The following is a 26,920-nucleotide window of genomic DNA, read 5'->3' as shown; positions in this document are numbered from 1 at the left end:
GATACTGCCTCGGAAACCCAAGGAGGGGTTGCTATGAGTCAGGGCCGACTCGACGGCAAACAACAACAACAACAATATATATATAAAACAAATAACATTAATAAGTTAGAGTAATTCTTCCTTGATAAATACAATATCTGAACTATGTGGAATTCACTTGATTAAATTATATAGAAAGATATTGATCCTCTTTGTACAATCCCATTTACTTTTAGCAATACAAGGGCCCAAACATACCTCTCTGCCTTCCTGCATTTGTCTTCGATATACACAGCTTCCTTTGAAATCTGTGGGATATGAGGGAGTGCAGTGGGGGATGAAAATCTGTGAATTCAGCGGCCATTTCTCAGGTGGAAGATTGGGGGAGCTGCCATCTTAATGATGTTTCTCAGTGGGAGACCCAGTTTGATGAGGCTGAATAGGCCTGAAAGAATCGACTTCACGATGTAAAGACATGGGAAATCAGGGAGCCTCACTGCTTTCAGAAGGAATCTTGAAATACTAAGTGGTATAGACTCCCTTTCAAACTGATAATTGAATTTGTGTAATTTTCTCTTTCCTTTTCAAGAACTTCCACCTTTTAATTTTAAACCAACACCCCAAATCTCTTATTTCTTAATGTTGGAGTTCTTTCTTTCAATTATCTCATCTTTTGAGACTATCAAAGTAATAATGGCTACCACTCTGTTAACTATTTTATTGTATTATGGTAAGAGTTTAAAGTTTAGATTCTCTTCTGTGATGCTTTCGTATGTGTGCCACTAAATTATAAGACCCTTTAAGCTGTTTCTGATAAATTTTCTCATATTAGTAATTAGACAGTGATTAGAATAGCTTTTATGTTATGTGAGAATTTCTTTTAAATCTAAAGGTTATGAGAGGATTTTCTTAAAAAGAAAATCTAAGAACAAATATAACTTTTAAACTATTAGAGATTAAAATTTATTTGAACAATTTATCTCATTTTTTCTTGAGTAGTGCTTGAAATCTTAGATGGTCTGAACATCACCATTATCCCACAGTGTCAGAAAATATACATTCTGTATTCATAACATCTTCTTAACCTTTGGCACCTTATGTTGTTGTGGTGTCTTTGTTACACATAGTATCTATTATCGGAAAGCACAGACCAAAAATAATAGTTAATTTTAAAAAGACTCTTGTAAACGAAGGACCTTTAGATGAACTGTTCTACCTATAACTTTTAGGCAAACAAATTGATGCAAACTACCCACACGTGTTGGAGCAAGGAGTAGACCCTTAATAACTGTTGAGTGAAGTAGAAAATGACTCAATCATTTGGTTGGAATCCTTTTGAGTAGCAATGTGAGATAATACCAAAAGTTAGAGCTGGAAGAGCACTGGATACATTTAGTAATCCTGCCTAAACCCAGCTCTTTGCTCCTAGATAGGACCTTACGCAAACCTCAACGGCCAATTGAAATGCTTATCATAATCATCATGTTAAAGATTTTCAAGGAAGACATTTCCCCAGCTGTCCTTAGAAGCCTATTTTAAGTGATTAAAATTCATTGCTGTCAAGAATTTCTCACATTATGTCAACTTAAATTTGCCTTGCAAGTTAAGTCTCTTCCTGCTGTGGCTCTGAAGAACAGCTGATCACCATCTTCTTTATGATCATCCTCCTTAAGCTTGAAGAGAACAATAAAATCATCCTAACGTTCTTTTCTTTGTTCTTCTTTTTTATTTTATAGCTTAGGTTATCATAACTTTATATATTTTTGTTACAGATAATTTATTCAAATTATTCAATTTATTTTCAGGGCCACTAGGCTTTCTGATATCCCTGGGAGATCAGTATATGGCAACCACTGTTCCTTTTCCAATATAGACAGTACCTTGCCAAAATGATTTCAAATCGTGCCTGCCTATCTTTTAATACACTGCCAATGACATAATGTTCCCTAAACAACACAAATATAATTGACATCTGTAATTAACATTAGTTCACACTTTTCTCTCCCACATTAAAAATGTCATCTTTGAAACACTATTTCACTGGTTATGTTTGTGGAGGTATAGATATATCCCAGACATATTAGCAGTGAACCATGCAGCAAGGAAAGCTTAAATCTCCCAATGCCCTTCACACACCGACTATTTTTAAATCCTTTGAAACATGATGTGAATCATTGCCTGTAATAAGAAAGGTTTATTTATTTATTTATTATAGGGCGTAGTAGGTCTGTGTCTTCACCATAACCATTCAAATCGTCTGAATCAAAGATGAAAAGTTGGGTCATTTATCTGGATTGATTCGCCAGAATTGCTGCCTGTGCTCCAATTTTTTCTATGGTTCTTTGATAGTTTTTAGTTAGAGTCTATGTAGCATTACATGGCTCATTGAATGAATCTGGTGCATTTGATCAGTGTAATTAAGTAATCTAGATAATATAGGCCCTCAGGCTTCAGTTATTTCTTCAATTATACATGTCTTCAATTATACATTTAGATTTTGAAAACTATAAACTTTCTTGGTAATTATCCAAAATATTCTTTCAGCTTTGCCTAGGGACCTTGAGAGAGTCTGTCAAGTTTATTATCTCAATTATAAAGGAACAGATATGAAATGAATCATAGGTATCCTGTACTGAGCTAAGTCAGTTGGTTCTTCATTCTGTTTATCATAGTTCATCCACTAAATTTATCATTGTATCCCAAATTAGTGGTAAACCAAATATTGCTGAACTAAACAAGCAATTTACCAAACATGATGTAGACTATAATCTTATATTTGTTTAAAGAAGAAATGTTATGTTAGTGTGTTATGCAAAAAAGAAGTCTGGATGAATGCCTACAATATAATTAAAGTGATTATATCTGAGTGTTGGGATCATGGGCTATTTTTATTTTCTTCTTTTTGTTTGTGTGCTTTCCTAAATCTCTACAGTGAATATACATTATTTAAGTAATAAGAAAAAACTCTAATTTTAAACACTTTAAAGAGTAAGTCAGCTAAAAAAAATGTGTTTAAAACTGCAATGATCAAAGTAGTCTAAACTTTTGAGTGTATTTGAATTAGAGATTGTGCATATTAAATAGCAGAAGTCCTGCATCATGTATAGTTTTGTAAAAGCCTAGTATGCTGTGAGTATTCAAAGACACAGTCCTAAAACAAATATACTAGAGACTTTGAATGGAGTCATGAACATTTTATTCCCCCACAAACAAAATATATCCCAATGTAGTTCACTGTACTTGGATAACAGACATTAAGAATTGCCAACAAAGGAAAAAAAAAGCAAGAGAGACTTCAAGTCCCATGAGAATATTCTGCGGCATTAGTTTCTACAAATAAACACTGAGTTATGTGAGGAATGTTATGCAGCCATAATGCTGTCCATCCTGTATTCCCGGCTTTGCGCTGGAATCACCAGTTCAATGTTCTGAAATTTCACAGTTGTGGAAAAACTTCCTTTTTAAAACAACTTAAATAGAATTTGTTCTAATATTTCTGTGGGCAAAGAAATATGAAGGAACAGCACTAAAACAGAACATTCAAACACAGATTACACTTAACCTCAGATATAATAGGTAGAATATTTTACTAAAAATAATGAATCTAATCACAGATTTTTTTTTCCCCCTTTATTCCTCACTAAGCTGAAAATTTGATCTCTTCACTCCATGATCTTGAAAGAGACCTTTGGGAAGAAAAGGATTGAAATATTTTTACAGTAGTGCCATACTGATAAAAACACTAAAAGGAGTAATATGATCAGGGAGTTGGTAGTGCAGTGGTTAAAGCATTTGGTTGCTAAACAAAAGGTCAACAAGTAGAATTCACCAGCTGCTCCATGGGAGAAAGATGAGATAGTCTGTTTTGATGAAGAATTACAGCCTTGGAAACTCTGTGTGGCAGTTTTGCTCTGTCGTATAAGGTTGCTGAGTCAAAATCAACTTAATGGAAGTAGCTTGGTTTTTTGGTTTATTCTTTATTTTTCTTGGAGACAGAATAATGTAATTGCTAAGAGAAAATACTGTGCAGTCAGACTACATGGCTTGATATTCCAGCTACAACACTGGCCAGATATGTGAATATAGTGAAGCTGTTTAACCTCTCTAATACTCAGTTTCTTCATGGATAAAACTGTTAATAATAGTGATAATTCATGAATCACAGAATTGTTGTAATTATTTAATAAAATACACGAAGATCTTAGCACAATGTCTGAAACATAAAAAGGGCTCTATAAATGTTAGCTACAATTAATTTAACAGATAATTGTGAAATTTCTACTATGTCCTGAGGAGTGTGTTAAATGCTAGAAAAGCAACATTGTGCATTAAAATATGGTGCCTAGACTCACAGTGCTTTTAATCTCATCAGAATGTCCTGCTCACACACAAAGAAGCCATTATAAATCATTGAGATGAGGGTGATTTAGAGGTAGTCATGGTGCTATGAAGGAACATAGAAGGGGCACTTATGCCAGCCTAGCGAAGATTTATGTAGGTAGTGTTGTGTACATTGAGAATAGAGTAGAATAAACAGGAGTTAACTAGGTGAAGAAATGAGAGACACAAATTCCAGGTTGAAGAACTAGTAAGCAATTCTTACTCCAGTCAAGATTTCTATGGAAGATTTCTATGGAAGATATCTCAAATCAAACAATACAACTCAAAACTCCAGTGATAGGCAAGGTTTCAAATGTAACATTGTCAGGCTGCTAATTCAGTTTTCTTCTAATTTTTTGGTTCTAATTTCCTCTGCTTTAGTTTTGTTTGGAGGCTGGATCTACCCATAATAGCAAATTGGCTGTCAATGTTAGGCTTAACATGTAAACCAAACCAAATCAACCTCACTGCCATTGAGTTGATTTGATACCCCAAAATAGAAAAGAATGTGCTTTTTTCTTCCAGCCATCAAATTAAAAGTCTAGGATTCATTCTGATTGGATCCACTTAGGTCATGTGTTTATCCCCTAATCAATAACTAGCAAAGGAGATGGGGTTACATGCCACCCAGAAATCAAACTACTACCCCATAGGAGAGGAGAAGAATGGATTCTGGGAAAACAATTCCTATTGTCCACTGGAGGTCAAAAGGTGAGAGAGAGAATGATATATTCAAGGAGCTAAAATAAACTTCTTGAATCTAAAACATGTGTATAGGGTGTATAGGAAGGCAAGGAACAGAGAATGGCAAGTTTGTAATTAGAATGGCAAGTTTGTATCCCACTGCCTTGAGTTGATTTCCACTCATGGTGACCCTATAGCACAGAGTGGAACTGCCCCATAAGATTTCCAAAGTTATAAATCTTTACAGAAACAGATTGCTTCATCTTTCTACTGTGGAGCAGCTGATGGGTTGAAATCACTGACTTTTTGGATAGCAGCTGAACACCTTAAAATCAGAGAAGTAACCAAATGCTAAATAACAGAATCTTTTAAAATATGTTGAGGAATTTGGACTTCTTCCTGATATGGTAGGAAAAGAAAATTTAAGTAGGGAAGTAAAAAATAATGTTGGTGAAATTTAGTACAGTGAATGGATCAAAGAAAATTGGGACTGACTGTTGGGAAAATATAGGAACCTATTGTATTAATTCATGTATGACATAATGGTTAAAGTTAAGGCCTTGTCTTAAGTTAGATGAATGCAGTAAGGATCCAGAAAAGTGAGTACATTCTAAGGATATACATCAGGAATAGAATTAGGAGGACTTTGTAATTGATACATTTGGTGGGGCTCAAGAAGAGAGAGGAGTCAAGTGTGGTGTCCATGTTATTGGCTTGGGCAATTGTACATATGATCAAACCATTCACTGAGATAGAATTTCAGTAGGAAGGATAGGTTTGGTGGTAAAGAAAATGCAATCCCCTTTGAATATCCAAGTGGAAATATCAGTAGAGGTGTAGAACACAGGAATGTTATATGGGCTTCATATGCTGTGAGTATCATGAGGATGATGAGATAATCCAAGATCACACAGAGAAAGAGACAAAAGAACATCCAAGATATAAACTAGAGGTATAAGAGACTGAGAAGGAAATGACTGAGAAACAGTGGTCAGAGAAGGAAAAGAAAAATCCAGTGAACAAACAAGACAGTATTTCAAAATGGGTGACAGTTAATTGTCTAATGCTGTAGAGAAGTGATATAAATCTACCGGATTTAACACTAAGAAATCCATTGGGCACAGTAGTTTCACTGGAGTGGTAGAAACAGAAGCCAGATCGTAGGCAACTGAAATAGCAGTGCTAGTGAGTAAGTGGAGATGGGGATAGAAAAACTCTTAATTCAGCCATGAAAGAATAGCTGACAAGCTAGTTGAGTAATTTGCTATCATTATTGCTCTTTAAGATGAAAAAAATCTTGAATATTTAAATATCATTAGGAATATCTATATATGAGGATTTATATAACTAACATTTAAGTAGTATTTACATGTGCTAGAGAAAAATCCAGGGGGACCAGGACAGAGTGAGGAAGCAGCAGCAGGGATCCAGGTAAGGGGAGGGACACAGGCCCCACCCCTCAAGTGGCAGGAGAGTGGGGGAAAGGAGAGAAAAAACCAGGGAGACTAGGACAGAGCAAGGAAGCAGTGGCAGGGATCCAGGTAAGGGGAAAGTGGAAAGGTTTCAAATAGTTAAGGGAGACAAACTTGTCTGTCGGTTTGTCCTTCTGTGGTGGCATGTTGCTGTGAGGCTAGAGGCTGTGTCATTGGTGTTTCAAACTCAGGGAGATTGCACATGGTGCACAGGTTTCACCAACAGCTTGCAGACTGAGACAGACTAGGAAGAAGGAAGATGACATCCATTGCTCAAAGAATTGGCCAGGGAAAACCTTATGAATAGCAGAGAAACATCATCTGATACATTACTGTACAACTTTTGAATTGCCTGGAAACATTGTCAGATACAGTGCAGGAAGACAAGCCACATACATTGGAAGGCTCTCAATATACTACTGGGAAAGAGCTGCATCATCACAGTAGAACCAGCCTTACTGATATGGATAAGGTAAAGCTTCTGAGACCTCCATTTGCTGATGTGGCACAACTCAAATTGAGGAAAAACAGACGCAAACATCATTAATAACCAGAACATAGAATGTATGAAGTATGAATCTAGGAAAATTGGAAGTTATAAAAAATGAAATGGGATGCATAAAGATTAATGTCATAGGCATTAGTGAGCTGAAATGGACTGGTTTAGGCCATTTTGAATCAGACAAACATATGATGTAACATGCTGAGAATGACAATTTGAATAGGAATGATGTGTCATTCATCATCACAAAGGATGTTTCAAGATCTGTCCTGAACTACAATCCGGTCAGTGATAGGATAATATCCATACACCTATAAAGAAGACCATTTAATATGACGATTATTCAAATTTATGCACCAACCATCAAAGTCAAAGATGAGGAAACTGAGTATTTTTCTCAGCTTCTGCAGTCTGAAATTGACCAAACATGCAATTAGGCTGTGTTAATTATCACTGGTGATTGGAATTCAAAAGTTGGAAACAAAGAAGAATCACCAGTGTTGGAAAATTTGGCCTTGGTGACAGAAATAATGCTGGAGATTGCATGATAGAATTTTGCAACATCAATGATTTATTCATTGCAAATACCTTTTTTCAAGAGCACAAATGGCTATACACATGGACTTCATCAGATGGCACACACAAGAATCAGATTGACTACATCTGTGGCAAGAAGCAGTGGAAAAGCTCAATAATCTTCAGCCAAAGCCAGGCCAAGAGCTGTATGTGGAACAGAGCATCAACTACTTATATGCAAATACAACTTGAAGTTAAAGACAATTAAAATACATCCACGAGAGCCAAAATATGATCTTGAATATATCCCTTCCTGAATTTAGAGACCATCTAAAGAAGAGATTTGATGCATTGAATATCAGTGACTGAAAACAAGAAGAATTGTGGGATGACATTAAGAACATCATCCATGAAGAAAGCAAGAGGTCACTAAAAAGACGAGAAAAGAAGAAAAGACCAAAATGGATGACAGAAGAGACTCTGAAACTTGCCCTTGAGCAGAGAGTAGCTAAAGCAAATGGAAGAAATGACAAGATAAAAGAGCTGAACAGAAGATTTCAAAGAGCAGCTCGAGCAGACAAAGCCAATTACTATAACAAAATGTGAAAAGACTTAGAGGTAGAACACCAAAAGGGAAGAACATGCTTGGCACTTCTCAAGCTGAAAGAACAGAGAAAAATATCTAAACCTCGAGTTGCAATATTGAAAGATTCTATGGGCAAAATATTGAGTGATGCAGGAAACATCAAAAGAAGATGAAAGGAATACACAGAGTAACTGTACCAAAAAGAACTGGTCGATCTTTATTCATTTCAGGAGGTGGCATATGATCAAGAACCAATGGTACTGAAGGAGGGAGATGAAAGTGCACTGAAGGAATTGGTGAAGAACAAGGCTCCTGGAATTGATGGACTATCCACTGAGATGTTTCAACAAATGGATGCCCCACTGGAGGCACTCACTCAGTTATGCCAAGAGATTTGGAAGACAGCTACCTGGCCAACTGACTGGAAGAGATCCATATTTGTATCCATTCCAAAGAAAGGTGATCCCACAGATTGCGGAAATTATCGAACAATCATTAATATCTCACACAAGTAAAATCTTACTAAAGATAATTCAAAAACAGTTGCAGCAGGATATTGACAGAGAACTTCCAGAAATGCAAGCTGGATTCAGAAGAGGACATGGAACAAGGGATATCATTGCTGATGTCAGATGGATCTTGGCTCAAGGCAAAGAATACCAGAAAGATGTTTACTTGTGTTTTATTTACTATGCAAAAGCATTTGATTGTATGGATCATAACAAATTGGCCAGATTTCATCTTATCTACTTTGGTCATGTTGTCAGAAGGGACCATTCAATGGAGTAGGATGTCATGCTTGGTAAGGTGAGAGTCAAAGAAAGAGGTGAAGGCCCTCAATGGGATTGACACAGTGGCTGTGACTGTGGGCTCAAGTATAGCAAGGATCATGGAGTTGGCATGGGACCGGGTGGTGTTTTGACCCCCTGTGCATAGGATCGCTATGAGTTGGACATGATTTAATGGCCACTAACAAAGCACTGTTCTGTTTTTAATATAGTAATTTTTTCTAATTCTCATAGCAACTTTATGAGGTTTTTGCATTTATTCCACATTGTTGGGTCAAATTAATGGCAACGGTAAAATGTATAACACAGGAAGGAAATACATTCCTGATGAATCCGGTGTTAGATTCAGCTGCAGTTGATAAACTCAGAATAAAATCAGCCTCAATAAGATGAAAGTTTATTTTTCTGTCCCACGAAAGTTCAAGGAAGCTGCATAGTAGTAATGTGATATTCCTTTTGAGGAATGTTGCTTTATTAGGCATTTCTATTATTCTCAAGGGAGCTCTGGTAGCGTAGTGTGTAAGGCACTTGACTGCTAACCAGACGGCTGGTGGTTCAAACCCATCAGCCACTCCTCGGAAGGAAGATGGGGCAATCTACTTCCGTAGTGGTACTGCCTCGGAAACTCAAGGAGGGCTCGCTATGAATTGGGTACGACTCAATGGCACATAAAAGCAACAACAACATTATTCTCAAGATAATACTCCAATCCTGAACTGATGAATGTGATACCCATGAGCCATATCTGGCTATTGAGCATTTGAAATGTGGCTAGTCCAAACTGAGAAGTGCTCTAAGTGTAAAATTCACACTGGAATTAGTAGGAAAAAATCCTACAGCCATTTTTAATTACTGGTATAGATGGAAACTGTGGTACTCATTCAAAGTGGCCACAGTCCCAGGTATAATTTCAGGGCTGTACTAGTGCAAAGGAAGGACAAAATAGATATTAGAGGACAATTAGCAGATTCTGAAATAACCTTAAAGCACAGATAGCAAAATTAACCTCAGCTTTAAGTAATGGAAGAGACACCTGCTTTCGAGCAAAGGAACAAAGGAAAAGATGGGTGGCATTAAAGCTATTAGTGCAGAATTGGTGTTAGGAAATTGAGTGTTTTATCTGATGGCTTCTATATTTTTATGTGCTGAGGAAGGGATGTGATATTTTTATGAGTGAGGGTCAGATTAAGGTAGAGTAAAGTAGAGTGAAGGAATTTTAAAAATGTGATGTTAGGAGTCAGATTGAGATGGGAAACCGTGAATTTGTATTGAAACCTATCTGCTCAAGTGTGCCATTTTTAACAGCAATGTCCAGCACTCAGATGTATCTGAGAAAACAGCTGGTAATTGATTGTATCTACAACTGAGGTTTCACTGGGGAAATTTCAAGTGTGAAAAAAATGGACGAGGAAGTTGAGGAGAGAAGTTGGAATGATTGACAATGGAGTATAAATTGGAAAGGGAGAATGTGAAGATTAATGGCTGTTGACAGAGAAGGATGAAGAACAGAGGTCAAGGGAAAGGAAGTCTTGAGGCTGAAGAATTGGCATAGTTACTGAGTAAGAGGTCTGAAAAGGGAGGCTGTTTTTGTGGTCAGTGGTTGGATGATGTTTGAATTTAGTTTATCAGAGTTAGAGAAATCTGGGTGATTATAAGGTCCTCAGTGAGTCTCGGGAATGAATAACTGAATTAGAGTGGAAGAAAAGGTCATTAGTAATGAAAAGATCAAGAAACTGAGGAATAGGGATTTAGTAGGGTAATGTGGTTCTTCAGGTCTCAGGGTATTCTAGTCTCAATGACTATAAAATGAGAGGTTCACAAAAGATAATAGCTGAGGGACAATTTTCCATGGGTCTTTCATGTTTCTACAGATCTTGAGAGTAGAGCCACTGACAGCTTTTGTTCCAACTCTCATCTCAAGGATGTTTGTATAGCAAAAGCCTTGCAAGATAGAGATAGTGTCTCCCTCTGGAGTAAAAGGCAGGCAGGCTTACTGTCTATTATAAAAGACTAGGGTATACTAAGTTCAAGGTTATTCATCTGTAACACAGCATACTGCATGTGTGTGGTCGTCTGCACTTAACGTTGCTTTGTGGGAATTAGAGCTTGGGGAACCTGTACAAATGCTGATAACTGGTTACTGTTCTTGTTCTGAATGATAAAGTCCTTTGTCACTGACTCAACAGTCTTGAGTCTTCTGCCCACATCCATAAAAGAGTGGCAGGCTTACTTCTTAGCCTATAAATCTCAGACCTTCACAGTTTTTGAGAATTATTTCCAAAATTCATTAAACTTTAAACATTCCATAAGATCTTATTTTTTGTCCATCAGGAATATTTTTGCCTCTTTCCTTTTATTATCTTGCTATTCTGAAAACCAGGGCTGATATTTATTTCCATTTTTTTTCACTCAATATCACAATATCCTCTTTAATGCTTACAAGTCTTTTGCCTATTTGCGTCATCTTTACAAAATGGAATAACCCCTTTTTTATTGGTTAAGCACTGTAATTGATTGTTCTGGGTTATTTTTCCCAACTATATTTTATATGAAAATACTTGATAAATATAAGAACATTTGGCAGTTCTAAAGCTTCACCATGATTAGGTGCAATCTTTTGCATCCAATACACTAACTATAGCAGGTAGAATAAAATCAATTGAATGTGTAAATTCTTTAAATAACAGCAAATGGAGCAAATTGAATTTCAAAGTAGAAAAAAGGTGAACCCAAGAAGCAGTGGTAAGAAGGTCATCAGCAGAATTAGCAAAAAAGTCTGGCAAAGTTACAGTTAGGCAGCCAGTAATACTCTATTGATCAGACTTTCTCAATCAATAAGGCTGTGCCTAGATTATTGATGCAAAGGTATTAAGCAAAATTTTATTTCTGCTAACTTGTTGGCTCAGATGTCAACTGAAAGTCATTTCCCCAGTCAATCAAATATACAATAAATCTGAGCAGATTTAGCTCTTAAACATCCTTGTGTCCACTCTGCCTTCCAATCATACAATTACCTTTGAGAGGGTAACGATTAAATTAATATATAAGCTAACACATGAGAAAAAGCACTGCATTTCTAGAAAGAAAACAGGACAGCATGCTGTTAAGAGAAAAAGACTGATATGTAGCATTCTTTTTCTTTATTGTGGATAACAATTAAAATTATTTGAAAAAAAATGTATCTTTAATTGCAAATTTAGCTTACGATTTTGGTAGACTCAAAAACTGTTTTTTTTTTTTTTTTTTTTTAATAGATTTTACTGTGGTATCTAGTACATCCAAGTGCTGGAGTTAAAGACAAATCATTGACAAGAATAGCAGACAAACAGTGTGCTTATGAGTTTGTGGGCAGAATGGTGAGTCATTAGGTAGAGCACTGACTAAAGAGTTCTGGAAAATTAGATTTCCCTTTCCTCCATGTACCTATTTGGTTAGAGATACCAATCTTTTTTTCTTATCATTTCACTCCTGCCTGAGTCTCTATCTCTTCACTCTTTACATCATTTGGTTCCAGATAATATTGATGTCTTTATTATATAAAACACTTTTATAACTTTAACCCTAATGCCAATCAGCTCTGAATTTGTGACTTTGCATATTTTTATTTTATCCCAAACACCAACCTCTGTCCTACATCTATGTTTATATCTCTTTCTTTGTCTTTCAACCCAATCCCTTTCTTTAGTACTGAGAAAGAGTATCCATGTACCATGTTCATCCCCACTCCAACACTCAGGTTACAAGAGGACTCTTATTTTATAAAGACCTCTTCTTGAAAAAAACAAAATAAATCTAGAGAACAAAAAATGCATATCCCAAGCCAATATTGGCTTTATATCTGTATAATTCCAGGGTTTATAGCATCTATATAAATTTTAGGCTATATATAACTGACATTGAGACTGTGAAAAGTTGCCATTTCACACTTTGAAGCTCACCCTAAATTTCCTTGTATTATTTCCTAATTGTTTCATGGATCTTCCATGCATCATTTCTTCTCAAACAGACCATGAACTTTATCTTATAGGCAGGAACTAAATTTTCAATTTCTTGATATTATTTGTAGCATTCCAAGGAATGGGGACTATAATGGTGTTAATAAACACTTGTTGATATCGCTTTTTCTATTATATAGATGAAAAACTAAGCTTGACATTTGTTTTAAAAATAGTTAACAGCTGGTAGTTCTGATATCCTTATAGAAAACTGCCCAAATACCTACAAAGGTTGTGTGCTTTGTCTAACTGACTTTGTTTACCTTTTAACTAAACCAAGGATTAAAAAAAAAAAAAAAAAAAAAAACTTCAACAGTTTATTAGTCTTTTTTTTTCAGTAAAATATTCACATTGTGTCCAATGAATGGAATGACAGAGATGGCACAAACTACCTTGAATTAATTTCACGTAAATAATTAAAATCTAAAAGTCTCTGGGATCATCAGTCTAGAGATGGAGTAGAAATCGGTTTCTTCTAAGCAAGAATTGGTTTACTATTGTCATTAATCTAGTCACTAATGTGACTAATAACTGGCAACGGTGAAGAGAATGCTGGGTAAGCTGTTTAGAGAATCTATCCAGGGACCTGGTGACCAGTCAATCCAAGAAGAAGATGTTATTGAATCGCCTTGCACAGTTTCTTTACCTTTTCATTTACTCAAATCAGGTTTGCATTTTATTATTATTATTATCCAAAATAACATACAAGTCCCCCTGGTCAGCCTCATTCCCAACAATCCAGTAATCACGCATTGTCTTCACAATGATCTCCTCTTCTTCGTCCACTCTTGTGAAATCACTGTTGATGTCACCGAGAATCTTCATGAGATTCGGCTGAATGGATGTAAATAACACCCTGGGCATTTTCCTCATGTGAATTATACTCTTTTCAGCTAAGTTCATGTGGTTGAAGTAGATAAATTTAAACTGGGGCTCCTTTTCAGCACCAGACATTCTCTTGATGTTAAACTGCTCACAAATTTCAGATGCCAGCATGATAAGCTGAGGCCCAAGGATGCTGTCCAGTCTTCAGCAGAAACTGAACATGGGCTGTAGAGGCGTCAATCATGAAGCACAAGGCTTCATTCATGGCCTTATAAACAATTACATGGAGCTCTTCCTAAGTGTCTTTCATATTTACAAAAATTTTGGGGAATCTGGTTTGCTTCTGGGTCATTAAGGTTCAGGGGTCCAATAAGAAACCTTCCATAGTGCTGGAGATTTCCTGGAATTTCTGCCCAAACTGCAGAATCTTGACCTGCCAACTCAGGTTCAATGTGTCTGGGAAACAGTGATGTGGTGAGGTATTTGTACAAAATTCTCATGTCATCTTGTTCTAATCCACTCCAGATGAGCTGATCATTATACAGAAAGACAGTGTACTTGAGGATAGTCAAGCTCTCCTCCATTCTATTAATAAAGGACCAGATTTTCAAATAAGTCATTTTATCCAATGGGAGGAAGCGGATTCCACCAAAAATGTCCAGTGGGTGGCAGGACTTTAAATGCAGTGTTTGCAGATACCGGTGGAAGAATTTCTCTAATCTTTCTTTTTGGAGAGGGACACCTCCATTTTCCATGGCTTTTAGAAAGGTATCATTAAAAAGCTTGTACATGTTGTAGCATTGCTGTAGCACTGAACTGCACACCTTGTCCAACAACTCCTCTTCTTGGTATTCAACAATGGGTTTTCCATCTTTGCTTTGCTTTTCAATGATAGGATTCAGAACAGCCATGACCATCCAGAAATTTTCTTCTGCTTCATTGAAGAATTGTCTATTCTTCTGTGTATGCAAAGATTTTGCAGGTTTTGAAGGACTGAGGGTCCTTGTAAATTGTACCACAGCTTCACATAATCCAACATTTCTAATATTTTTCATTTTTTTTTTCTACTTCACTTGGATGATAAAGCAAAATTTTCTTTTCTTCCTCTCATTTGTGCAGTCCGAAGTACAGGTTGCAGATGAAGAAGCTCAGCAATGCTGGCAGGAACTGATTCTCCTGGGCCACCCAGACCACAGCGCAGACTGCCGCCATCATGGCCCAGCCCCTGCCTCAGGACCCTCCCTCCCAGTTTTCCTTTGCTTTCAAGATAAAAAAATATAATGAAAGCATTTAACTCAAAGAGAAAATAATCCCTTCCAAAGCATCATTAATATAAAAGTATACTTGCAAGAATGAGAGAATTGTTTTCTCTTTCTCATTTTAAATGCAAACAGGTAAAGAATAAGACAGATGCCCTAACACAGTATCACCAAGTGCTTTCTTACCAAAAATAAACCATCTCTAAACTTGCAAAATGAACTTTCTTCACATGAATTCTTAAAGGGTCTTTTAGGAAGAAAATACATTTATATAAATTAAAAATAGGATACCACACTGCAATCTGATGCCAGTTTTACATCTGTAAAATACCATGCCTTATAACATCTAAATTTAAACTGTCTTCAGTCACATGTTAGTATTGAAAGCTGTTGCCCAAGTGTGTAGGGTGGCTGATAAGATACTGTCAAACAAAGCTTTATTCAATGTTATTTTATTCACATCCTCCTCTAGTACCAAGGTAATATGAAGAATGTTAAGTTAGGAATATAAATGATAAAAGATTAAACCCTAAGAACCACATAATACCCTCACTGCACATTTAAAAAAAAGTATTTTAAAAGTTTTTTTAAGGGGAAAAATATATTATTACTCAATCATCATCAATTTTTATCCAAAAATAGAGAAGACTCTTTCACTGACAGATATACCTCAGAGATATTGCAGGTTTGGTTTCAGACTACCACAATAAAGCAAATACTGCAATAAAGCAAGTCACATTAATTTTTTGTTTACCCAGTGCATATATAAGTTATGTGTGCACTAAACTGTAGTCTACAAAGTGTGCAATAGCATTATGAAAAATTAGAAATATTGTGAGAAGTACCAAAATGTGACATAGGGACACAAAATGATCACAAGCTGTTTGAAAAATGGCACTGCTAGACTTACTTGATGTAGGGTTGCCACAAACCTTCAATTTGTAGAAAAATGCTATATCTATGAAGGACAATAAAGCAAAGCACAGTAAAATGAGATATGCCTGTATATTGCTGACACCACAATGCAATCTTCCGATTGTTTTATTTTTTGTTTTTGCTTTTTATTTATTAGCCAAATTTTTTTGAAAACAGATTTTGGGGATCCAAAAGTCATCTTGCTTCTCTACAGTCTCTTAAGTGTTTTCATCTGTACAAATAGTTGTCTTTCTAAACCATCCATTTACATGTTCCATTTTTATAGCATTGCAGTTCAAACTCACCAGCGACTCCTCTGAAGGAAGACTGGGCAATCCACTTCTGTAAAGATACTGCCTTGGAAACTCAAAGAAGAGTTGCTATGAGTCAGATTCAGTTAGATGGCAGTGGTTTGTGTGTGTGTGTGTGATGCAGTAACTATATTTTGGAGGCATTGATAATAACTCATATAGTAATAATGCCCAAATACTAAAATATTGACCTTTTGTTTATGAAATGTATGTTGTTGTTGTTGTTTGCCGTCGAGTCTCCCCCAACTCATAGCGACCCCTCCTTGGGTTTCCGAGGCAGTATCACTACGGAAGTAGGATTGCCCAACCTTCCTTCCGAGGAGTGGCTGGTGGGTTTGAACCGCCAGCCTTCTGGTGAGCAGTCAAGTGCCTTAGGCACTATGCTACCAGAGCTCCCATGAAATGTATAAATGACTAATAACTTTTTCACACTTACAGTAAGGTTGGAGGGTTGGTTTTAAATATCTTTTCTTATTTACACTCATATTTTTTTTTTAGCATCTACAGTAATTCTATGTGGCCCCTGTGAGTCTTGTCTTAATATTAATTTTCTTTCTTTCTTTTCTTTTTTAAAAACTTACCTTCATTTTAGTTATTAAAGACAGAGTGAGTGACAATAATCCCAGAAGATCGAGTGTGATAGGTAGGAATACAAATAAATAACATATATAAGAATGTATAGCTTTTTTTCTCTGAAACTTTACTTTGTGAGATAAAAACTCTAGTAGTTACAGTACCTCCAATGTAAAAACCATGAAAAAGACTTTAATACAAGTTGGATCTACATGAGCCAATAGCTTAATACTTTTATTTTCTGTTGCTACTTTTTAGCCAAGTTGACTAGATATTTTAAAAGGTCCCTGTTGTCACAGCTGGAATAATCAACTTGAGTTTTCAGTGGCCAACAAATGCATATACTATGAATTAATTTAAAAGCTTCATACAACTACACTGCAAATTTGGAAGTGATGTCAACTTCCTAATTCTTTTTTAATTGAAACACCAACTATATATTAGCATATGTTTTGTGTTGTAGTCTTATTATACTTATTGTAAAAAAAATATAAATGACCCTTAGACTACAACGTGGGGTAAGAAAAATCCAGTTGTATCTGTTTGTGATTAACCATAAAGCTTCCATAGATGTCAACTTCCTAATTCTATATTTAATTGAAACACCAACTATATATTAGCATATGTCTTTGTGTTGTAGTCTTATTATACTTATTGTAAAAAATATAAATGACCCTTAGACTACAGCGTGGGGTAAGAAAAATCCAGTTGTATCTGTTTGTGATTAACCATAAAGCTTCCATATGTGATATCTCTTTTTGGACTCAGGCTGTCTATAGTAACTTGATCAGGGGTATAATTACACCCTGCTTGAATCAAGAAAGTCAAATAATGTCAAAAACAATAATTTTCCTTGTAGATGTTTTGAGAATTCAAAGCTGAAAAAATGCAGATAGCATGATGTTAACATCTCACTGAATCAGGTTGATCTAGCATAGCCTGGAAGCTGAAAGGGTTGAAAGCTGTATGGTAAAATCATGCTGTTGGGAAATACTAGAGAATTTCATGAATAAGAATTAATTGTTCGCTTTCAGTTAATGTCTAAACCATGCAGTTCCTCAATTTTCTTAAAATACTGATTGGCATTGGCACTACATTTCTGATATACTTTGTCTTTTACCACTTTCAAATAGTTCATTACCCAAGAAATGGATAAAATAATTGAATCAACCCAAGTTATGTCAAACTGAACATAATATCAGAGATCTTAAAAATCATATAATCTAGCCATCCCATCTCAAATCTAATAATCCAGTAAATAAAAAGTTCAAAAATTTAACAAGGGTATATTACTAGCTTTTGGCAGAACCCAAAACAGAATTTCCATCTAGGACCACTCATTTTTTTATACATCCTTACAGCTTTTTAAGGCACCCTAGCAGCTCAACAGTGAAGTATTCAGTTACTAACCCATTGGCAGTTCAAACCCTTTCATACACTCTGCAGGGGAAAGACCTGTCCGCTCCCATGAAGATTGTTGTTGTTAGGTGCCATCAAGTCATCTCTGACTCATAGAGACCCTACACACAACAGCACAGACTACTGCCTGGTCCTGCACTAGCCTCACAATTCTTGCTACACCTGAGCCCATCATTGCAGCCACTGTGTCAATCCATCTCGTTGAGGGCCTTGCCTTTTATCACTGAGCTTGTACTTTACCAAGCATGATATCCTTCTCCAGAGAATCTTCCCTTCTGACAACATGACTAAAGTAGATGAGATGAAGTCTGTCCATTCTCACTTCTAAGGAGCATTCTGACTACATTTCTTCTAGGACAGATCTGTTAGTTCTCCTGGCAGTCCATGATACTTTCAATATTCTTTGCCAACACCACAACTCAAAAGCATCAACTCTTCAGTTACTATCTAGAAAACCACATAGAATCACTATAAATTGAAGTCATCTCCACAGTACCTAACTACAACAACACTAATAACAGAGCTTTTGAAAGTCAATTATCCCAGACAGAGAATCAGGACAATGGAAATTGCAATAGTAGATTGGTTTGCACTTGAGATTAAGCTGGAAAAGAAGCTAAGTCAACATTAAGGTTGCTACTACCAGAAACACCAGGTTAATGGAGTCATCCAGGAAGGGGTAGAGGTAATCAAAGCCAACCAAGAAGAACTGGAGCCAAAGAATGAAGTAAGCATGTGGCATAGAATGCACAGATTCTAAGAAAACTCAAAGTCATGATGTTTCTTCCTAGGCTTGCTGCTTTTCAGCATGAATGTCTTAAATCTCTTCAATGTATGCATTAGCCTGTTTCAAGCTGCTGTTGGACATATACTATGATCTCTCCAATTAGACCTGCTACTAGTTTACAGCAAGGTGTGTGCAACTGATAATCACTATGGAATTCAAAAACTAATAATTAATAGAGGTTTTCTTATACTCATTGCATATTCTGTCAAAGCACATGCTGTTTCATATTTTCCAAACCAGATTCTATTAAACCTCTATGAAATAGAGAATAATGTGTTCAATCACTTACATATTTGAATAAATTATTTACCATACATGTACATCAAAATTTCACTTTCCTTTAAAAGAAAGTAACAGAAAAGAATATCTCTTTTAGGTTATTTCTATGTAACAAACAATTACCAATAAAACTTTAAACACTAACAATTTTAATTAAACTAGTTTTCTGTACTTACACATTATAGATTTTTTAAAAAATTTAATGAATTTGTTATTTTACTTGTTTATAATTTTAGACATACATGTACTTCAGCCACAAATCTATAGGCCATTTGTTCGTATCTATCGTCTGTCACTGTTTCTGTTTCTGCCTCTCTATCTCCTTCTGTCTCCCTGAGTCCCCAGGATCAGCTGGAACTTCAGAAATGGAGAATTCAGTTTTGGCCACTTGTTGGAAAGTGTCCTCCCATCACTTCTTTCCAGGTTAAACTCGGGACAATATATGACTGAGTGTTATATGAGCAGGTTCTTGGACCAACCTAGGTTGTAAGTTGATTCCCCAGATATAGAGGTCTTGCCCCATTATTTGACATTCTTGATTCAAGCAGTGTGTAATTATAGGCATAATCAAGTTTCAATAGTCAGCCTTAATAAGAATCAGAAGCTTGAATTTCATTGTCAACCATCATTTAGTTTTGTAAGAAATTGAGCGCTGAGAATGATGTGGCCTTTTTTTCCACCTCCCACTAGGAGTAAGCTTGCTGCCTTATATATTAACTGAAGTATGCATAGTACCTCCTTTCTATACTAGTTCTAAGTAAAATGCATAGAAGCAAAGCTCTTATTATTAGAAGACTGTAGAAGTGTGATAATTTTTGGTGCACTGAAAATACTCTTAAATACCTCCTCAGCCCAATTGGCTAATTCTCACATTAGGTCTTATGATTTAAATACAACCAGGGTAGAGTAATGCACAGAGTTCACTGAGTTGTTTACACTGTAGTATGAATGGGTGTACCCACTGATTTTTTTGAGATGAGTTTTAATAGAAGATTTGGGAAAGAAGAAGTGGGGAGGGAAGGACAAAGATGAGACAGTAGTGCTGTTGTTTTTGTTATTTGCCGTCGAGCCGGCCCCGACTCATAGCGACCCCTGCTTGGGTTTCCAAGGCAGTATCACTACGGAAGTAGGATTGCCCAACCTTCCTTCCGAGGAGTGGCTGGTGGGTTTGAACCGCCAGTCTTCTGGTTAGCAGTCAAGTGCCTTAGGCACTATGCTACCAGAGGTCCTAGTAGTGCTGTTAGCCAGCTTATATTGCAGTCACTTTTTCTAGAAAAAGTTATTTGATGAGTTCTGCGTTCCCAAGTGTATGAGTTTTTCTGATTAGGCATTCTGTAATGAAAACAATTTAGTTCAGCATTTACCTCTAAGGATAAAAATATGTCTCTTAAAGAAGGAAAATCTGCTGGCAGATATCTCCATCTAGCACAGATATTTACTCCACTATGAGCACAGCATAGCACTTGGTGACCCAGAGTTAAAGGGACTCAAGATTTGTTACTCCTTCTTAGAGTATATATTATAATGATAATACTTTTTGAAAGGTGATCATTTTTATTTCAACTTGTGACCTCTGTGTTTCTAAATTATTTTCTTGATGGTAAAAATTCTACTATTCTAATTTAAAATTGTCCTCCAAATTTAGAGCTATTAATCATTATACAGTTATAGGAAAATATTATATTTTCCACAATAAATTTATGTGTAGAAAGTTATGAGCATATTGCTGCTTATAATGTCAGAATCATGTTTTGCATAATGAAAACTTATAGGCAAGTGTAAGTTTATAAAGTTGAGATTTATCAACTGCTTTCAATCTTGTATTATTAACAGCATTAAGTATTGGCTAAGAGAACAGAATTTACAATCAGACTATCTAATTAAAATAACAGTACATCAATTTTGGGGTTGTTTTGAGGTTTAAATAAGTTAACCTTTATAAGACACTTAGAACAGTGTTGCATACGTTGAAAGTAATTACAATAGTGTTTGCTAATAAACCTGAAATAGTAAACAGTTCAAATACTTATAATAATATTAATTGATATTTCACATTTTTTCTCTTTTTTTTATAATTACAACTCCATAATACATAGTCCTCAAAATAATACTGTATAAGACAAACGCTTGTAAATTAATTTTCAATTTAAATACTTTGAGAGTTTTTTAAAAAAACTAGCAGTCATGCATTTTCTGCCCATTTTAAAATTAGAGCCACAATTTGAGAGTTGCCCTTTAGAAGTTCCTTTAGTTTCATGCCTAGAAAAGAATGAATATGATTCTCTGGAAGAATCTACTCCATTGTCATATTTAATGTGATGCTCAAATGGTACACTTCTGACATAATATGAAATGCTGACCAATTCTCTACCTGTTTGTGTGGGGGATTGATGATTGGAGCTGATATATGGAATATATGAATGTGGAATTGATTTTGCTGCTATTAAAATTAGTGTGGTGCAGCTTTTTTCGGAAAGAAGGTTGGGCAAGCTACTTCCATAGTGATACGTCTTGGAAACCCAAGGAGGGGTCGCTATGAGTTGGATCCGACTTGACGGCAATGTGTTGCGTTTTTTTATAGTGTTTTAGCCAATCTCATGCAGTTGTGTTATAAAAGAATTAAACTATAAAGATAACTGAAAATGTCCATGGATTCTTGTTTAAATATCAAGTTCATGAACTGTGCCAACGAACTTTGTTACATAGAGTTATTAAGCACCTCTCCACCCTGAATGTCAAATACAAGGCAAACATAGAAACATACATTGACTTCTTCTGTTTTGAATATGAGTTTTATTACATTAATTAACATTTGAGTTCTCAGCAAATCACATGCAGCTTTAAAGAGATTTCTCACGTAACTCTTTTTTCAAATTGTTTCTTATGGACGTGGTGAACCTCAAAAAGTACTAGAACAAGCACTCCTGTACTTTATCAGAAAAATTTTGTGTAATCCTATGGCAAAACCACAAACTTTAGAGGAGACACTTTCATAAGATCCCAACTTACAAAATGATTACATTGGAGATGATGCAATGCAATATCTTCAAGTTGCATTGCAACCACAAACAAGTGTTCTTGTCTATGTAATATTATATTTGTTTAGGGGGAACTTTGTTGGTCAAGATGTTCTAGATTTTGTATTTTCATGGACAGCACTATTTTAATAACATCATAAATCTAATGGCTGCAATACAAGTCAAGGACTAATGGGCATCAGTAGTAGGTATAATTGAATGATGTAGAATGTGTAAAATAATCAATCCTTAGGCTGAACTGTACATCCAAATGATTCCTCAAAGGGAAAAATATTGTCCATAAGTGAGAATCAGAAGAAAGATAAGACATATAGATGGATGATCTTTGGGATCATCTTGATTCAATGCTTTGAATGATTAAAGAGAAAGTATCCTTAATAGCTTTTCCAATAACCTGGTAAGGAAGGGAAAAAGTGGAAATTAATTCAAAAGAACTTTCACAAATAAGAAATGGCTTGTCAACACAAGTCTATAAAAGGGCAAGTACAAAACAAATATTAGGCTCATACTGTCACTAATCTGATAGAATAAAGGACTAACCAGAATTAGTGGCTAGAACTAGATCTGGGGATCAAAGCAAGGTGAAATAGAGTCAGTAATGCAATGGTGTCATTGTGTAAAATGTGCCCATTGAATATTAGGGCACATGCAATGTTGTTGTTGTTATGTGCATGCAATAGTAATGACAAATATTATTTAAGTGATGAAGAATAGACCCAATCAAGGAAAGGTTAAAGAAAAGTTCCCAAAAATAGAAGATAAAGGAGTGGCTTGTTCATCTAATATTTGTGTACTACCCAGTTATTGAATTTTTGTAAAGCTATTCCATTAAAAAGGAATTGTGCTACAAATACCAAATTCCTTTTATACACACTGATCTACCAGGAAGAACCAATTGGGAAACAAGGACCCTATCTCCTTCATCACAATAATAAACAATACCTCCCCTAAAACAGAGTATTAATCAGTTTTCAAAACTAAAGATGACCAGTGGTTTTGTTTTTCTTCTTTCCAATTGTTGTTGATAAGTGCCATGAGTTGGTTCTGACTCATAGGGACACTATATACAACAGAATGAGCCACTGCCGGGTCATGCACCATCCTTACAATCCTTGCTATACTTGAGCCAATCATTGCAGCCACTGTGTCAGTCAATCCATCTTCCCCTTTTTCACTGACCCTCCACTCTACCAAGCATCTTCTCCAGGGAGTGGTCCCTTCTGACCACCTGACCAAGGTAGGTCAGACGAAATCTGGCCATTCTCACTTCCAAGGAGCATTTCAGCTGCCCTTCCTCCAAGACAGATTTGTTTGATCTTCTGGTAGTCCATGGTACTTTCAGAATTCTTTTCCAACACCACAAATCAAAAGCATCAACTCTTCTTTGGTTTCCCTTACTCATTGTCCAGCTTTCATATGCATATAAGGCTATGGGAAATACCATGGGTTGATTTAGGCACACCTTAGTCTTCACAATGACATCTTTGCTCTTCAATACTTTAAAAAGGTCTTTTGCAGCAGATTTGCCCAGGGCAATACAATGGCTGATTTCTTGACTGCTGCTTCCATTGGTGTTGATTGTGGATCCAAGTAATATGAAACTTTGATAACTTCTTTTCTTCATTTATTGTGATGCTACTTATTGGTCCAGTTGTAAGGATTTTAGTTTTCTTTATGTTGAGATGTAATCCACACTGTAGACTGTAGTTTTTAATCTTCATCAGTAAGTGCTTCAAGTCATCTTCACTTTCAGCAAGCACGGTTGTGTCATCTGTATATCATGGGTTGTTAATGATGTGCCAATCCTGATGGCACATTTTTCTTCATATAATCCAGCTTCTTGGATTATTTGCTTAGCATACAGATGGAATAATTGTGGTGAGAGATACAACCCTGATGCACACACTTCCTGATAAACCATGCAGTATCCACATGTTCTGCTCAAATGACAACCTCCTGGTCTATGTACAAGTTCCTCATGAGAACAATTAAGTGTTCTGGAATTCCCATTTTTCACAATGTTATCCATACTTTTTTATGATCCATGCAGTCTAATACTTTTGCATTGTCGACAAAGCACAAATAAACATATTTCTGGTATTCCTTGCTTTCAGTTAAGATCCATCTGACGTCAGTAATGATATCCCTTGTTCTATGTCCTCTTCTGCATCTAGTTTGCATTTCTGCTGTAAGTTTTCTATCAATATTCTGCTGCAATTGTTATTGAATTATTTATCTTTAGCAAGATTTTACTTGCACGTGATATTAATGATATTGTTCTATAATTTTCACATTCTGTTGGATCACCTTTCTTTGGAATGGGTACAAATATGTATCTCTTCCTGTCAGTTGGCCAGGTCTTCCAAATTACTTGGCATAGAAGAGTAAGCACCTACAGAACATAATCCATTTATTGAAACATCTCAATGGGAATTCTGTCAATTCCTGGAGCCTTGTTTTTCACCAGTTACTTCAGTTCATCTTTTAATTCTTACTTCAGTACTATTGATCCTTGATCATATACCACCTCCTTCTGTAATATTTCAACATTGACCAATTCTCTTTTATACAGTGACTCTATATTCCTTCCATATCCTTCTTCTTTTTCTTTTTTTAAATTTTTATTGTGATTTGGGTGAAAGTTTACAGAACAAATTCACTTTCCATACAGCAGCTCACATGCACTTTGTCTCATGACATTGATTGCAATTTTCCACAATGCAGCAGTTGCCCTCCCACTTCCTCTCCATAGTTATCTCTTCCCTATGTCCTTCCCTCCCTTGTACTCTTGCCCCCTGAGCTGTCTCCCTGAGCATACATAGCCCTTCTATTCTCCCATGATTATTCTCTCCAAGGAGTGTATCTACCTAATGTAAATGATCAGCTTATATGCCTGTCCTTTTTTTTGCTGGAGGCCAAAAGATTGGATTCAATTCCAGACCTGAAGGGCAGCTAGGGGTCATAGTCTTAGTGGTTCCATCAGGCTCTATCAGACTAGCAAACCTGGTCTTTTTTTCTTTTTTATATGATTTTGACTTTTATTCCACATTGTTTTCCCTCTCTATCCAGGATCTCCTACATAGATCCCCCTCTGAGTGGTAGACAGTGATAACCAGGCACCATTTAGTTCTCCTGGTCACATAGTTATAAAGGCTGAGAATTACATGGTTTACCAATCGCTTGGACTAATTGTTTCCATATGTCTTTGGTTTTCTTCATTCTTCTTTGTTCTGATGAGGACAGACCCATCATTGCATTTGGATGGCCGCTTGCCGCTTTTAAAATCCCAGTCACTACTCATCACAGTAGGATGTGGAACAATGTTTTGTGTAGCATGTTATGCCAACTGAGCTTGATGTCCCCTGCAACTATGGTCCTGAGCCCACAGGTCCAACTACTCACTTGCTCTAGCTGTGGCTAAGAAGCGACTACAACCTTGTCACTTGTCAGCTGTACTATATACCTGGAAATTCTTACAGAACATACAAATACACTTGTAGAAACATTGTCTGCCAACCCTATCTATACATGGTCTTGGGCACATGCCCCCCTGCATAGATAGATATACCTAATAGTTCAGCTTGTCCATCCAACTATCCACCCATAGATCAATGTTTGCCTTCACTGACAGTGCAGTTCTGTATGTGCAAAAGGGTTCATCTTTGTTGTCTGTACATCCCATGCAATTCTCTATATCTTCCTCTTCCTCAATGTCACTGTGTTGATCACTCACATTTGGTACATTGCTCTTCTCTTCTCCCAAATCAATACTTGTCTCTACCTATCTAACAGTGTTCCTTCCCCTGTCCTCCCATCCCTGGTAACCAACAAAGAAAATTTCCTTCCATAGATAAACCTTTCTTTGACTATTTACAGTAACAGACTAATACAATATTTGTCCTCTATGATTGACTTATTTCCCTCAGCATAATGTCCTCCAAGTTCATCCATGTTATGTGATGTTTTGCCAATTCTACGTTATTCTTTAGGGTTGCATAGTATTCCATTGTGGGTATGTACCATAGTTTGGATATCCATTCCTCAGTTGGTGGACGTCTAGCTTGTTTATATATTTTTGCTATTGTAAGTAGTGCTGCAATAAGCATGGGTGTGAATTTATCTGTTCTTGTCCTGGCTTTCACTTCTTTAGGGTACATACTTAGTAATGGAATGGCTGGGTCAAATGGTATTCTAATTCCAACTTTTTAAGAAATTGCCATACTGCTTTCTACAGTGGTTGTATCAATTGACAGTCCCACCAGCAGTGTGTGAATGTCCCAATCTCTCCATATCTTCACCAGCATTTGTTATTTTTTGTCTTGTTGAACATTGCTGCTAGTGCTGGGGCAAGATGGTATCTCACTGTTGTTTTGATTTGCATCTTTTTAATGGCTAATGATCTTGAGTATTTCTTCATATGTTTGTTGGCTGCCTGAATATCCTCTTTGGTGAAGTGTCTATTCATTTCTTCTGCCCATTTTTTAATTGGATTGTCTTTTTGTTGTTGATGTGTTAAGTTTTCTATAAATTCTAGAGATAAGTCCCTTGTCAGATATGTCATTGCCAAATATTTTTTTTCCCAATCTGTAGGTTCTCTTTTGACTCTTTTGGA

General features: G+C 36.1%; 1 pseudogene; it reads right to left on the bottom strand.

Annotated features, from left to right (window-relative positions):
- Window positions 1–13,499: 13,499 nt before the first annotated feature.
- Window positions 13,500–14,939, bottom strand: LOC103208605 (annotated as a pseudogene).
- Between the last annotated feature and the right edge of the window lie 11,981 nt (window positions 14,940–26,920).

The sequence above is a fragment of the Orycteropus afer genome, unplaced genomic scaffold, assembly GCF_000298275.1.
Source record: "Orycteropus afer afer isolate SDZICR_OR568_19922 unplaced genomic scaffold, OryAfe1.0 scaffold00001, whole genome shotgun sequence".
Taxonomy (NCBI): domain Eukaryota; kingdom Metazoa; phylum Chordata; class Mammalia; order Tubulidentata; family Orycteropodidae; genus Orycteropus; species Orycteropus afer.
Note: the sequence above shows the minus strand (reverse complement) of the source record. Positions and strands in the feature narration are given on the sequence as shown.